We start from the raw sequence: 13,680 nt of genomic DNA, 5'->3' as shown, positions 1-13,680 counted from the left end.
CGGGCTGGGGGCGGGCAGTGAGGGCCGCGCCGGCCCCGCCGCTCCTTATGTGGTGAAGAGCGGCCCGCTGAGGTTCCCCCGCTGGCCAATCAGAGAGGCCGCAGCGGCGAGTGGGCGGGGCGGCGGGCAGCGCCTGAGGCGGCGGAGGGAAGAGAGGGGAGAGCGGGACCGCTCGGACCGTGCCCGCCTTGGGAGCGGCCGCCCCTCACCGCGGCTCCACGCCTTATGGATGGGCCCGTTCCCCTCAGTGGGCACTGGAGGGGAGGGGAGACGCAGCCTGAGGAGCGGCAGGACAAAGCAGCGGTGAAAAGCGAGCGGGAACGGGAGCGATAACTTGCGCGGGTAGAAGTTGTGTTTGCTGGCTGGGATGAGGTGGCAGAGGAGGAACCGGCAACAAGAACAGTGCAGCACGGGGGGTATTACCCGACTGGAGCTGGGGGAGACCAAGGTGCACCAGGCCGGGTCAGTGTGGGCATGGCTGGTCAGGTCATACTGGTTTGGGTGGGGGTGACTTGTTGTGCCAAGAGATTTCCGAGGCAAATGTCCCATCTGTTTCCGTTCCCTTCAGACTTTGCTTTCTGTGTGCCAGAAAATGAAATGTGGACCTTGGTGAGCCAGTCCAGCTCTGAAGGGATTCTGTCCATCCCAGCTGTGGGTACCAGTGAGTGCTGAGCCTAGGAAGGAAACACATCACTCCACACCATGGCTTGCAGTGCATGTGTGAAGTCACCGCAGTGGAGAATCCTTGCCATGACTGGTGAAGTGTCTGCCCCACAGAGAAAGCTCAAGGAGAATCCAAGGCAGCCACTGGCAAAGGTGAGAGCTGCATAGAGAAGGATAATCAGGATGCTTTGTCCTGGATTCCTGCACTGAGATGACAGAAAGGGCCTAATCTTTAATCGCAAGAGAAAGAAGTCCCAGTCTCTTTATTTTCTAGGCTTCTGAGACTACTGGGTTTGGTATAAAATAGTATAAGGGCATATCAGTCTTTCTCCAAGCGTGTGCCTGGTCCCAGCCCCTCGAGTGTCTGCTTTGAAAGGATGGGATGAATCCTGTGTAGTGACATCTAGATGTGAGCAGATGGATGTTGCCCATAGGCGGAGGCAACTAGTTGATGCAGATGTACCTGGTAGCTTATTTGTGGCAGTAAAAAGCTTTGTGTCACCTTCTAGTGAAGGTGACACAGAGCTTTTTCCAAAATGAGTTTAGTTTTTAGCAGGCCCTCTACAAGGCGTAGTGAGGTTGTCCTCTTCCCATCACCTCCTTCACCCAGTGCACTAACGTGAAATGACGAGCTTGTCTCTCTTCCTTCTCCACATCAGTGCCAAGAGTGTAGAGATCTACACTGACACATTCACCCTCGCCCGTGGTTGCAGAGCTGCTGCCTGGAATGAGGCTGTTCCCCTGTGTTATGTGTGTGCATCTGGAAGGATGCAGCTTCCAGATTCAGCTGGAAACTGCTCTCATCCTTCCAGGAAAAAGAAGTGAATGTGTTACTGCAGGAAGAGCTCAAATACAGTTTATTTTAGCTTTGATGTAAAGAAAGGGAGAAAAGGATTCACATAATGATCTATTTCCTTCAATTTCAGTTCTAGTCTTAAAGCCATGCATTTGGATCAAACAATGCGTGTTTGCAATGTCAGTTGTTCAGACAGGAATTCATTCAGCCTTCCCTCATGCTGCAGTGGAGACTGAGATGAGCTCTTAGGCAGAAGCTCTTCCCTGTGAGGGTGCTGAGGCACTGGCACAGGGTGCCCAGAGAAGCTGTGGCTGCCCCATCCCTGGCAGTGTTCAAAGGCAGGTTGGACACAGGGGCTTGGAGCAAGCTGCTCTAGTGGAAGGTGTCCCTGCTCATAGGAGGGGTCGGAGCTGGATGAACTTTAAGGTCCCTTCCAACCCAAACCAGGCTGTGATTCTATGATGTACATAAAAGACTCCAGGGTTTGTAGTGGGCTAATTATTGGTGTGTATCAGAAAATCAGTGGCAAAGACTGCCACACTCCGTTGTTTTGCTGCATAACAGCAAACAACCGAGGGAGCAATCCACAAATGGATTTTTTTCCATCAGAGGAGGGGGCCGCATGGGGAGTGCATCTCCATCCCCGCCAGCAGGGTTTAGATCTTCAGGGTGGAGCCGAACCAAACCTTACGGAAAGAGGAGCAGGAAGGAGGTTTAGGAGAGCCCAACGTGCTCTGGTTTGACAGGTTTGGCCGGGCCGGTGGCGTTGCGGCGGTCGCATGCTGACACCTAGCGACCACCTCCCTCGGAGCCCCCGCGTTCAGGAGGCACCCACCGCCCCTCCTCGGTATCGCGACAGAGGCAGGCAAACCGCTGGTGCATCACGAACAGAGTAAGACCAGAGGGAGCTTACGGGCTGCTTTTTGGATACCTGACCTCAAACTATAAGCCTTGGTGTTCGCTGTCACTGCAGCAAGCCCGGCTTTGTCACTGCAGCAAGCAAGTCTTTGAGCCTTTTACCTAGATAAAGGAGAGTGGAAAGTAAAGAGGAGTTTGAGCATCAAAATGTGTGAATGGATCATCGGCTGCTGAGTAAAAACAGTGGTCGGAGAGTGGGGTTATTCTATTGAAAGCTCAGCTGGAACTGCTGGAAACAGGGGGTGAATACTTCCTCCCTTGAGTGTGATGGTAGAAGATCAGCAGGTACAACCAGGTAGAAGAAGCACAAGCTATGGTAATGCTGGCTCTGGCTCTTTGGGAATGGTGGGTAGGTAAAGGACAGAAACCCAAGGCAGGGAAAAGCAGGCAGAGCTCAGTCTGGCAGGTGTCTGGCCAAATATAAATAGGTCTGGGATAGCCAGAGGGTCATGGCTGTTGCCTGGAAGCATGATAGGAGTGCAGGAAGAACTGGAGCTGCTGAAGTGTTAGCATTTCTGCTGACTGCTTGTCTGTCACTTGCCTGTCACACAGCTGAGGCTTTCCTCAAAGGACCCCTGAGTGATGCAGGAACACACTATTTTTATCTTAGGGCAGGAAGATTTCATGGTTAAGGTGCAGAACTTTGGGTAGAAGACTTCTGTCCTCAGTCCTACCTGAGGCCCACTCAGGTACCAACAAGGAATTTGATCCTGACTGCAAAACCTGCCTGAGAAGTTAGGTGGCTGTGTAAAAAGTCGATGCTTATGGTCCCCCCCTGCTATAGTTGCTGTACTGATTATGTATGCATGATAATGTAAAAGACAGTGAAAGCTTCCTTTATGTCTGATCCTGCAGAGACCACCCCAATTCCTACAGCTTGTAAGAGTTTCTGTGCAACAAAATGGTCAGTATTGTGTTGCCCTTCAGACACGAGCGATGCTGAAGTAAGGCCCCTGTCAGTAGCTGTCCCTTCAAGGACCAGCAGGGCGCTTTGTGAAGGACCCTTCCAACAGGGAAGGAGCAGATCTTCGTGCAACTTTGAAGGTTATTTTGAAGCCGTTTATTCAAAGTAAGTGTTTAATAAGCCCAACCCTCTAGATTACGTTGTATTACTCACAGTCATACTTTTTCCCCTTCACTAGGTGGCAGCAGTAAGATGGGGATTTGCGGGACTGTGTTTTTAACACAGTAAGCAGAGCTTTCCAGTGGTGTCCTGCTTGAATGGATTTCTTTAGCAGTCCTTGCACACCCACAGCCCTCAACAACCAACCAACCAGCACTAAGCTGGTCAAAAGCACTGGCAGAGGTGCCTGAAACATCTCTTTTTCCAGGCAGAAACTCGGTACCTACGGGCTCCGGCGCCTGGAAGGCGGCATTACCTGGTCTGCAGCATCCTCTGCTGGCAAAGTCTCTTATTGCAGGCTCGGAGGCAGCCCGGCAGAGCTCCGGGGGGCAGCCCCACTGCCAACAGGTAGAGGTGAGGGGGCTTAGAACAGCGCTGGAGGAGGGACGGTGTCACACTGAAGGAGCCTCGGATGTGCTGCCTGGGCACAGGGCCACAGCGGCCCTGCCTCTTGCAAGGGCGAGAAGGCATCATCCTCCCTCCCATTGAGCTCCAGTGTGATGGGATTCTGGATACAGAATCTGGATATACAGTTCTTGAGTCTCCCAAGTCCCAGTCTTCTTCTCATATTTTATCTTCCCAGTCCCTTGAGACTACTTTAGCACTAGGACAAAGTTTTCTATGGCAGCCAGGAACGCACAGAGGGCCCTTAGCTCTGGCTACACGCTCTACAAACTTGCTGACCAGCTTTCATCACTGCTTTTGCCAAGGGAAGGGGTGCGTGGATGCTGAGCCCTGCACAAAGAGGAGGAAGCACTTATTTTCAGGGACAGTTTGAATACTCTTATGCAGGACTAAATCCCAGAACATAAAACCTGCTAAAGAGAAGGCTGAGTGACAAGGACCCCAGCTGCCCTTTTAGGGTCCAAGCAGAAGCATTGCTTTCCTTCATTGAACTCAAACCAAATGATGAGCACAGTCCCTTTCTAAGCTAGGAGAAAGGTTGAGTGTTCTTCAGAACTCTCTTAAAGTCACCGTGGTGACTCTTCACCTGGCACAGGGAGCTGCATGACACCAGCATGTAAGTGCTTTGTTTGCTAAGAAGAAAGTGTTGATGAAAGCAGTAGGATTCAGAAGGAAGGGGTGGATTGTTCAGAGCCAAATGACTGTGTAGTCATGGTGTGGTTAGTGGGATGCACAGTGTGACCGTAAGTGCATGGTCAGCTTGGTGCAGGCTGGCAAGCATGGCTTTGGTTTCTGTGCTCAAGCATAATGCTGAGTCCCTGTTGTTATCTCTTCAAGTCTTAGAGGCATTAGGGAAAGTGCAGGGGATTCTTCTGCTAACCAAGTTTGTAAGACACTGCCTTCTCCCATCGAGTATGCCTGTTTGGCTCTTCCCCTCTGCAGAACTGACCCATGCATTAGGGAGATCTGGATGTGACAGATGGCCTTGAAGGAAACTGAACTGGAAAAATGTCCCAGTGTGGGCCAGGGCTGATGGTGGATGAAGGATGTGTCCCAGTTCACAGACATGGGGCCAGGCTTTCTATCAGAAGGGTTTTAGAGCAGGGATTTGGGTTCCGAATAAAGTATGGACTTCTCTCAAAGTCAAATGTTCTGTTCTCTTTCCTGCCTTTCAGGAGGTTTCTGCTTCTCTAGGTGCTTTCAGTTCCCTCCTGCAATGTGAATATCCCATCCTAATGAGTGAGGGAAAACCTGGCTGTTCTAATAAGACAGGGGAGCAGTCGGAAATGGATTAAGAAGGGATTGAATGTGTCTTGTGAGAGCTTGGCTATTGATTTCTAACCCTCCCATTCTGATGTTATTGCAGAAATGATTTTCTTCTGCACCGTGCCGAGATTAAATATTAATAAATAGAAAATTAAAAAAAAAAGGGGGAGAAAAGGAGCAGCTCCCAAGACATCCCCTGCACAATTAAAAAGCAAATGAAAGATTTCAAGAGTGAAAAACTTTGTTTCCTCAAGTTTGCTTGAGCTCAGAGTGGAAACATGAGGGGTTTAGATGGAATAATTTGTAATATTTAGTGTTTTGTAGCAGAAGCATGTGAGTTTGAGCCACATCCCACTACGAAAGGTTGAGTATGGAGACAGAATAAAAGGGATGGAGACTTGCTTAGACCCCGTTCACCAGTGACCCATTTACTCACTGATGATGAAGTAAGGGGGAAGATGCAGGTCTACTCTGGCTTCGCTCACACTGCATCCTGCAGTTACAGTCAGTTCCATTAGGTTTCTATTTATTATTTAGTGCAGGAGATGGAAGACAAGGCACACCAAGATGATTTTGATGTTCTAGATGTTTTGTTCGCACAAACATTGCACAAGCTGCTCCTCCCCATGAACTCTGTGGTTCCCAAGTGAAACCCATGTCCTTGGGTCTCTGAAGCAGGAGGGGAGCGCATAGGCCACCTTTGCGTGTAGATCAGACCTCCTAAAGCACACAAGCTTTGCAAGGAAACCTGCTGCCCACTTTGAGCTCTGCTGTGGGAGCTGCAGTTCTCATTCTGCCCCCCCTCATTCCAGAGAGCTGGGCAGTAACTGAGTGGAAAAAGGGCACAACAAGAATCTCCCATCCAGCTTCCGCAAGATCAGTATTGTCCCTGCTGCAGGACACACATGGGAAATGCAGATGAGAGTTTGGAGGCATTTAATATGGAAGACTACCCTTTTATTAAGGGAGTTATTACCCTGAGAAGGGGGCTTGCAAAGGTCTTCTCCAAAGGCTGCAAAGTATCTGTGTGTCTGCCACATACATGAGTCTGCCACACGTCTGTTTGTCTGTATTTAAGGAAATTTGGTAGATAAATCTGTGCCAAACACATAGACAAGTGGAAAACCTGTCTTTGGGCTTCGGGTTCTGCTGGAGGGCTGAACAGATGGGGCTCCAGTCTTTAGTCTCTTACTGATCATCGCATGGCTGAGGTGGCCCAGGTTCTTGAAATCAGTGGGAGTCAGGAAGCCAAAGGCTCGTGCAACCCTGGTTATAAAGTGCTAGAGCTTCTGTGGTATAACAAGAGCTTGTCTATCAGCAGAGCTGGAGTACCTAATCCTGTGCACACTCAGGCTGCTCTGAAAATGAACCACCCTCAATCGAAAAGTGGTCCAAGAATGCTTATAGAGACAGTTATTGGGGATCACTGGAGGGCTGGTAACCCTGTAAACCACAGTATATCAATGGCTTTCTGTTACTCCTGATGCTCTCAGCTGCTTTCTGTGCTTCAAAAATAGCAGCCTTCACAGTTCTGGGGCCTGAAAGGTTCATATACATATGATGGTAAAGCACTGATAGTGCAGAGTCTTATACATGTTGCACAGTGCTGCCTGCTAGGGTGGTGCAGTAATAGAAAGAAGTGAGTAAATGTCCTTCCTGGGTGGATAAAAAGAGCAGGTACAGATTATCTAGCACGTCACACCTAGGTTTAGAAGCAACATACGGCATTATTTGGCAGACACGAGGCAATATTTAGTGACTACATGAGCTATATATATAATGGAACTACAGAGGGTGTGAGGAAGCAGCACCTCCTCCCATCTGCCCCCTTAAGGGACGCAAATGCTTTGCTATAACACTGTTCCCTGAGAGCTGGAACTTTAGCAAATAAGGGACTTTATTAAGTTGTTAATAAGATTTCATTTTCTCACTAATACTGCGGTGCTACATTATTAATTTAAAACTGTATTTAGCCTGACATGCTAAAGTGCCAGGCCTCATTATTAATGCATAAACCCATGCCTCTGTTGTTTAATTAAACACCATGATTATGAAGTTCTGATGTGGTTTAATGATAGCAGGCTGGAGTGGCAGTACATTCCTGTGCTCAGATCTTCCCCCGCTCCCCCCTCCTGCTACTTTCTCCTTTCATTTCTCTTTAAAAGCACAAATGCAGTTGTTGTTGTGCTGAATAAACACCACATGACAAATGATGTTGATCTTTTCAAGGTGACATAGAATTGTGTTTTTATTTTCCTAGGCTTAGCTTTTTATTAACCAGAGATTTCTGTTCTCCATTTCTTAACTGTTTGTATTTCCTGAGAAGACAATCTAATCCTTGCTCCCAGTAAAATCAACAGGAGGCTCCAACTGAGCTTCACCCAAAAGCAAGAAAAGACCCAGAGAAGAAGCCTAGACCACTGTACACACCTATTTAAACATGGTTGTTTCTAATCAGTTGTTATCTTGGAGATGGAATTTGGTCAAGGAAAGGTGATGTTGTACTGCATCACTTAAGAATTAGATGGATCTAGACCAGGGTAATAAATGCCTGTGGGCACTTTTTTTTTGGTTCAGTTTCTCCATCAACATCCTTCTGCGTGAGGCCCAAGTATTTTGGAGTCATTGTTTTGTGCAGCCCATAATTTATTGTATTCTCTTTGGTGTCCTTTGCAGCACCAAGACTTGATGGCTATTTCTAAGTGAGTTTTGGCTATGGATTCCGTCCTTTCTCCCCTCAACGTTTAGCTTTACCATCCTATTCTTCCCTGTTCCTTGCAATGATTCTTTCTGAACAGCAGCTTACCCAGCTTGGCTTGCAGAGCCTCTGACTTTATTGACTAGGAGTAAAATTAAACGTTCTTATGTACTCTCCTGCTTAATAAGGATTTACACAGATCAGCCCTCTGTGCCTTTGTTTCTCTCCGTACCCCTGCCTGCTTGTCTGTTCAAACAGGAGGTTCTTGCCTTTGGAGCCTCCCAGCTCCTGAATTTTGGGGTCCTCTCTCTCTTTTGGAGGCAAAGGGGGTTTTGCTGTGGTCTCAACTGGAACCAGAATTTTACCCCAAGCATTGTTTCAAGGCAGACACTGGTCTGGCAGGGAGAGAGCAAGGAACAAGTTGCATCAGGGGTGTAGGAGTGCTCATTGTTTCTAGCAAGGTTGGTAAAGGCCCACCCTGCTGTTGACTTCACAGCTGACAACTCGTGCTTTGCTCAGCAGAGCCCAAATTCTGCTTTTAAATAGCCCTTTGTTTGAAACACGTCTTTGATTCTCTTCCTTGTATCTCTCAAAGAAGAAAGCTGCTCATTATAATCAACCTTCCTTCGCATTCTTGCACTGAAAGTGAGTGCACAGATCTGTTCTCTACATGTGCAAATACAACAGGAATGTTACCAAGCTTCATTTCCTTTAGTAGATTATTCTTTTTTAAAGTATGTCTTTGGCAAAGTAACCTTTCTCTAACAAAGAGATGACCTTTTTGCATTTATGTAGTGCTTGTTGCTAGGATTTAGATCTTTGCTGAAAGCTGTTATTTCTTTTAAGTACAGGAGAAAGTGCATTTTCACCTCCATTTAGGTAAACTGTCATTTTCTACTGCTCGCTGCTTTTCTCACCATGGAATAATAATTCGAGGTTCAATGGGTTTTTTGAGAGGATGCATTCCAGGAGTGTGGTGGGGCCTGGGAAGTCCTCTACCTTTGCTAGTGGGGGAGAAAAGGAAGAGGAGGGAGGAGGCTTCTGAGTACTACAGTGGCTCAGCTTCTGCCATGAAATCACGTTCAGTTCAGGAGGGTCATGCAGGTAATTTATAATGGTACACAAAAAGCAGCTGGTGGGTAGCTCACAAGCTATACATGTATGCATAATACATCATTTTTTGGTGGTAGCACTAGCAGCCATGGGAAGCCACTTTAGGTAGATTTAAGAGGATTCTGTCCAACCGTGATAGTGATGAATAACAGGAATAATCTAATATTACTCTTTGTACTGCTGTGTTAGTGGTGTTATTACAAGTCATACTGTTAATATGGGATGCGGTAGGAACTAAGCTGCTTCATGTGCAGTAGGCTGTAACAGAGTGGAAAGGAGCATCAGACACATGTATACAGATCACCTCATAAGATATAGAAATGAATATCACACTCTCTCCTGAACTCTTTCTTGTATTATTCCTGTATATTGAGGTTGGAACTAGATGATCTTTAAGGTCCCTTCCAACCCAAACCATTCAATGATTAGTTTCTGTTGGTAGTGAGAGACTAAAAGAAACTGCAAAGAGCAACCTGATGAGTTCTCTCTCTTTGCTTTGCAAATTGAGCAAAGGAAAATCCTTCCATTCTTTTAATACTGCAAATGTATGAAGTATGAAGACTGCCTACTGGTGAAAAAGACCCAAGGACTTCAAGCATGTGCAGCTGAGGTTGTCTCCAAATACAAACATGCAAAGTAAAAATGTCCCCTAAGAATATCCACACTTTCCTTGGTCAAAATTGCTCATAAACACACAACTTCCTGAGTTGGATATACTGTTTGCCAGTCTCACAGTACTTCAGGAAGTGGAAGGCAGGCTCCTAAGCATTGATCAGTTGTGTAAAATAATTGAATTGAATGGGGAATGGCACAAAATTGCCCTCCTCTGTGCAGAGTGCATTGCATGCTGTGGTTTCCAAAGGTCAGTCAGGGCAAGCAAGCTAACAGGAATAGTCCCTCTTTACGTCCTCTGTCTCACATGCGCTTGCTTAGAAGAGAAAGAACAACTGGCAGTTTCCTTGCCATTGAAACAACTAAAATTAAACAAGCTCAAATCCATCCTGTCCAGGAGACCACGAATTCAGCTGCATCAGAAGCCCTTGGTTAAGCAGCCCCTGAAAGTCTATCAGAAGTTTATTAGTATGGTAATTTATCTGGGTAAGCACATAAAGATGCTAATTGAAATGGGTTTCTTTTTGATGCATTATTTTTTAAAGGCAGAAAGGTTGGGGATTTTCTAGGAAGAAAAGTAGAATTGCCACTTGTGTTTCATTGCTTCGTAATGCTCTAATTTCATTATTTTCCTCTATTTCATTTGAATTTGTATTTTAAACGTGAAGAACAAAGAACTCCACACTCCCAAGATTTGGGGCTTGTGCCACGTCTGGTCCTGGTCTTGATGCATGGAGATAGATTGAATTAATCAAACTTCTTCACACTGCTATTTAATCGGGTTTACAATTAGCTGAGGGCTGCAGGTCTCCCGGGCCTATGAGCTTTGCGAGCAGAAGCTGTAATACAGCAGCTCTGCAGCCACACACTGGGAGTGCCTTACAGACCAGATTGTCATAATGTGGCATGAAATTAAAGCGTGATGTTTCTTGACAACAGAATTCCAATTTCTCCCTTCTCCCCCCCCCCTTTTTTCTCTTTAACAAAGTCTCTACCTAGAGATAGGCCTCCCTGTTTTGTCACATCCACCTGCTCTAAGCTACACAGCTGCCTTCAAAAGAGTTTCTGATACTATTAAACCAATCTGTGTTCCATTACAGTCGTTCTGATATTCTTCCCTGTCTGCTTTCAATGGCAGATTATTTTGCTGTGAGGAGCTAATAAGCATACAGCTCTTAACTTGTTTCAATTCTCACTCAAATGTAGTGATTTCATCTCTTCTGCTCCTCTCAACAACACAGAGGGGTTTTGCTGATGTGTGTTCACCCCAAACCTACCTGCACAGCTCTGTCAAACCTCCTCAAACCCACTTCCATTCAGATGAGAAACCGCAGAGGAGTGGAGAGTCTGGGCTGTTTTTTCTGCCATCACATCTCATCTGTCAAGAAGCACAGTTAGGAAATGGGATTTATAATTCCCCCTCCCACAAGGAAGTCAGGAGCTTGTGAACACCACCACCACCAATTAATTACCTGTGTTGATGCTTTTCTGTTCTTCAGGAAACCTGTCATAGGGAGAATTGAAAAGAAGAACATAATGAACCCAGAAGACTTGGCTGGAAAGAGGTGAGGAGCAGGTCAAGTTGGTAATGGAGGATGTAATTCCCTCCTTGAACTGACCTGGAATCTAATCTAATTCAATGTACACCTTGGAAATCAGTGGGTAGAGGATGAAGCATTCCCTGCAGTTAAATAGAAAAGGTTGGGTGTATGTTCCTGATGGTGAGATTTGACTGTGGAATAAGCTCTCAAGCTGTAACACTTGAAGGTGCTGGAGTTACACTGGGCAAGGAGAATCACGCTGTAGGTTAAGAAGCCTACAGTGCTGTAGATGGGGACCTACCCCTGGTCCTGCTGAAGGGAATGAGGGAGGCTCCTGCAGAAACAAGGTCTGGCCTTTGTTGATGCAGTTTGGTTTCTGTGGACCACACTCACTGGTTTCTTATGGCTTCTCTATGTCTGGGGTGAGATCAGACCCATGGGTGGCCTGGCCCTCCAATCCACAGTGATGGATTCTGTGCTTGTTTGCACCTCTGAATTAAAAAGTGTTTAAATTCTATCTCTTCTAATACCAGTGACTGAACCAAAAACCAAACTGTATGCACAGAACAACCCCTGTAGCTGAGTGGCAGAGGTGAGATTCTTGCAAAACAGACATAATGATGTCTTCTGCATTCCCTTTAACTGTACCTGCCACCTGAAACGGCACAGAGCTACAGTTGTGAGAGTTATTTGGACATACTTAATCAGAGTAACTTCCACTTAGTTATCAAACATGGGAGCAAAATGAGCTTTGCTTATAAAAAAAACCAAACTCCGTAAACCTCTGTCCCCCATTGCTCTCCCTTCCTTTTTTCTTCCTGCACAGCACTGAGCATCTCCCAAGGATTATGGGATTATTCAGAAGATTGACTCTGCTCCCATTGAAGGTGATTACATCCCCCATGCTGAAATCCACAAAAGCACAATCAAGTACACAACCAAGGTAGTTTTAAGCATTTGCATCTTACACAGGTTGGCCTGCAAAGCACCTGTAGTTTTTCTGGCTGATAGGAACCCTTTGTGGGCATAGGGGGTAAGGGAAAAATCAGTGAACCTTAAAAAGCAACAGAAAAAAAAGAGAGCATTTTTTCTGATTGAGAAAAATCAAGTTTAATGAACTGAGGTGGAATCATTTCCTCAATTTGCTTGGGCATTTGGAGTGCAAAGCACAGTGTAACCTCTGCTTGCAAATCGCTGTAAACATTTCACTTGCTTCCTAATTCATGGGAAATGGAACAGAAGCTGGACTATGGAATACTAATCAAAGATCTCTCCTTGGAAGTCAGACCCTTTGTCTTCTCTTAGGTTTTGGGGCCTGAATGTCTAAGACTTTACAGATTTTTTTATATATATATATCTGAATGAATATTTATGAAGAGCTTGCTAGTGACAGACCAGGCTGGCCCTGCAGGCCCAGAGGAATTAATGTAAATTCCAGTCAACCATGAAAACCCACTAGAATTGAACTGTATTTCAGCATGGTGGATAAAGCACATCAAAGAGCAGAATTTCTATAAGATAATTACACACAATGCAACTCTAATCACAGAAAGACTGTGGATATTGCTGATAAAGCGTAATAAATCTTTTATGACTACGCCTTGTTCTGCTGAATCAGCTTTCTGGTTCTGTTGCCCTGAACTCTGCATTCTGGCTCTTATTTATATATTTACAATTGTAAAAAACCCCTCAACTAAGGATTTCCTGCAGCAGTGAAAGGTTTGAGCTTATTTGATTGGTTTGTTATTGCACTTGTTGAATTGCAGTTACATCAACAACAGCGAATGCTCATCTCTGCTGTCTGGCAAGTGGGCAGGAACAAATTGTCTCTAAGCTGAGGAGCCACCTTTCTGCTGCAGTTGAAGAAATGGGAATAATTTCAGCTTTGACACTTTGAAGCGTTTGGAATTTAGGCTCCTTCCCTCATGTTTGACAGCACCACGAGTTCATCTCACAGGCTCACAGAAGGGTTGAGCTGGCAAAGGCCTGTGGAGATCGTTTAGTCCAAACCCCTTGCTCAAGCAGGGCCACGTAGTCCTGAGGACCATGCCTGCTTGGATGTCTCCAAGGATGGAGACTCCACAATCCCTCTGAGCAGCTGTTTCCATACTTTACCCTCATTTTTTCCTCCATATATTTAAACAGATTTTCTTGTGCCTCTTGTCCTTGCAGTGGATACCAAGAGTCTGGCTCTTTCCCAGCTTCCCCCAGCTGCTGTCCCTTTACACACAAGTGTAAGCCTCAGGAATGAGCAAGCCCTAGCATGGTACGGGTTCTGAGCAGCAATAATCTGTGCAGAGGTAAGTCTTGGTGCTGACAACACCCATAGGGGAAATGGAAACACAGAGTCTGCGGTCACTGACTATTTCTGACTGTTCTTGTGACTCACTTGACTTGCTTGTACATCAAAGCATCATCTGAGCACCAGCAGACACATTTATGGCAGGTATCTTTCCTGTGCCTTAATCAAGAAGCAAAACTTTGCCTCCTTCATGTGAGCTTTGCCCTTCATTTGTCTTTCTGGCATATGGGCAGCAGAAGGTCC

The sequence above is a fragment of the Pezoporus flaviventris genome, unplaced genomic scaffold, assembly GCF_033815535.1.
Source record: "Pezoporus flaviventris isolate CSIRO_AGI_PZ_B2104156 unplaced genomic scaffold, CSIRO_AGI_Pfla_v1 ptg000213l, whole genome shotgun sequence".
Taxonomy (NCBI): domain Eukaryota; kingdom Metazoa; phylum Chordata; class Aves; order Psittaciformes; family Psittacidae; genus Pezoporus; species Pezoporus flaviventris.
Note: the sequence above shows the minus strand (reverse complement) of the source record.